Source organism: Cherax quadricarinatus, chromosome 29, assembly GCF_038502225.1.
Source record: "Cherax quadricarinatus isolate ZL_2023a chromosome 29, ASM3850222v1, whole genome shotgun sequence".
Lineage (NCBI taxonomy): Eukaryota > Metazoa > Arthropoda > Malacostraca > Decapoda > Parastacidae > Cherax > Cherax quadricarinatus.
The window spans coordinates 30,382,787-30,385,286 of NC_091320.1; the positions used below are offsets into that span (position 1 = coordinate 30,382,787).

At 40.6% G+C, this 2,500-nt stretch overlaps 1 protein-coding gene across 1 annotated transcript in view; it reads left to right on the top strand.

Moving 5' to 3' along the window:
* The window catches only part of LOC128690553 (PDF receptor-like), a 61,126-nt gene that overhangs the window by 39,250 nt on the left and 19,376 nt on the right, over window positions 1–2,500 (top strand). The window lies entirely within an intron of this gene.

Sequence of the window (2,500 nt, forward strand, 5' to 3'; positions counted from 1 at the left end):
TTAGGAAAGGTAGGGGGTGTGTGGACCAGGTGTTTACAGTGAAACATATAAGTGAACAGTATTTAGATAAGGCTAAAGAGGTCTTTGTGGCATTTATGGATTTGGAAAAGGCGTATGACAGGGTGGATAGGGGGGCAATGTGGCAGATGTTGCAAGTGTATGGTGTAGGAGGTAGGTTACTGAAAGCAGTGAAGAGTTTTTACGAGGATAGTGAGGCTCAAGTTAGAGTATGTAGGAAAGAGGGAAATTTTTTCCCAGTAAAAGTAGGCCTTAGACAAGGATGTGTGATGTCACCGTGGTTGTTTAATATATTTATAGATGGGGTTGTAAGAGAAGTAAATGCGAGGGTCTTGGCAAGAGGCGTGGAGTTAAAAGATAAAGAATCACACACAAAGTGGGAGTTGTCACAGCTGCTCTTTGCTGATGACACTGTGCTCTTGGGAGATTCTGAAGAGAAGTTGCAGAGATTGGTGGATGAATTTGGTAGGGTGTGCAAAAGAAGAAAATTAAAGGTGAATACAGGAAAGAGTAAGGTTATGAGGATAACAAAAAGATTAGGTGATGAAAGATTGAATATCAGATTGGAGGGAGAGAGTATGGAGGAGGTGAACGTATTCAGATATTTGGGAGTGGACGTGTCAGCGGATGGGTCTATGAAAGATGAGGTGAATCATAGAATTGATGAGGGAAAAAGAGTGAGTGGTGCACTTAGGAGTCTGTGGAGACAAAGAACTTTGTCCTTGGAGGCAAAGAGGGGAATGTATGAGAGTATAGTTTTACCAACGCTCTTATATGGGTGTGAAGCGTGGGTGATGAATGTTGCAGCGAGGAGAAGGCTGGAGGCAGTGGAGATGTCATGTCTGAGGGCAATGTGTGGTGTGAATATAATGCAGAGAATTCGTAGTTTGGAAGTTAGGAGGAGGTGCGGGATTACCAAAATTGTTGTCCAGAGGGCTGAGGAAGGGTTGTTGAGGTGGTTCGGACATGTAGAGAGAATGGAGCGAAACAGAATGACTTCAAGAGTGTATCAGTCTGTAGTGGAAGGAAGGCGGGGTAGGGGTCGGCCTAGGAAGGGTTGGAGGGAGGGGGTAAAGGAGGTTTTGTGTGCGAGGGGCTTGGACTTCCAGCAGGCATGCGTGAGCGTGTTTGATAGGAGTGAATGGAGACAAATGGTTTTTAATACTTGACGTGCTGTTGGAGTGTGAGCAAAGTAACATTTATGAAGGGATTCAGGGAAACCGGCAGGCCGGACTTGAGTCCTGGAGATGGGAAGTACAGTGCCTGCACTCTGAAGGAGGGGTGTTAATGTTGCAGTTTAAAAACTGTAGTGTAAAGCACCCTTCTGGCAAGACAGTGATGGAGTGAATGATGGTGAAAGTTTTTCTTTTTCGGGCCACCCTGCCTTGGTGGGAATCGGCCGGTGTGATAATAAAAAAAAAATAAATATATATATATATATATATATATATATATATATATATATATATAAATATATATATATATATATATATATATATATAAATATATATATATATATATATATATATATATATATATATATATATATGTATATTTATAAATAAAAATATAGGGAAGTACCACCTACATAGCTGGAGAAGACAAACGTACCTCAGGGAAAACTCAAGGTTCTCCCGGGAGCTGTATGAATATTTTCTTCTCCTACCACCCCCTATATTTTATATTCTATGGGAACATTTATTAATAAACAGAATACATTTACAGGAAACGTAAACATGAAGACAATGGTACAATGTATTAAAGATCATAAATTTCCTCCAGCTCCTCCGAAGCCGGACGCAAGCCAAGTATGCAGCAAGCATTTCCCCTCTGGATGGCCACACTGAGGTGCTGGAACATGAAAGTGGCTGCCCTTGGGTCCCTGGTGGTGTCGATGAGTCTGGAACCCAGTTCTTTAAGGAAACGTGTGGCATTTTTTCCCCATGATCCCAAAGTCTCTGATCCCACTGGGACAAATTGATATTGTTGGCTTATGTCCCTGTACTTGCTGATCTTGTACTCCTCCCTGTGGTCAGCAGCTCCTCCCTGTCGCCCAACACTGTGATGGATATAGGTGTCAGCCAGTGTGGACACACAGGTATAGTCCCATGCTAAGAGCTTGCCATTCTTCCAAGGATAGATGGTGATCCCGTTGGGGCGGTTTTGCTGGGTTGTGGGTATTGTTGGCTGCTAGTGATCGGGGCTCCCTCTCGGCTGGGCATCCAGCTGTAGCAAGGGTTCTCTTAATGATGTCGCTGACCTCATTGTGTCTTGCATATATATATATATATATATATATATATATATATATATATATATATATATATATATATATATATATATATATATATATATATATATATATATATATATATATATATATATATATATATATATATATATATATATATATATATATATGCCAGACCCCTTATATAGCTTCCTTGGATGCTTTACTTTCATAGTTCCTTGATAATGTGAG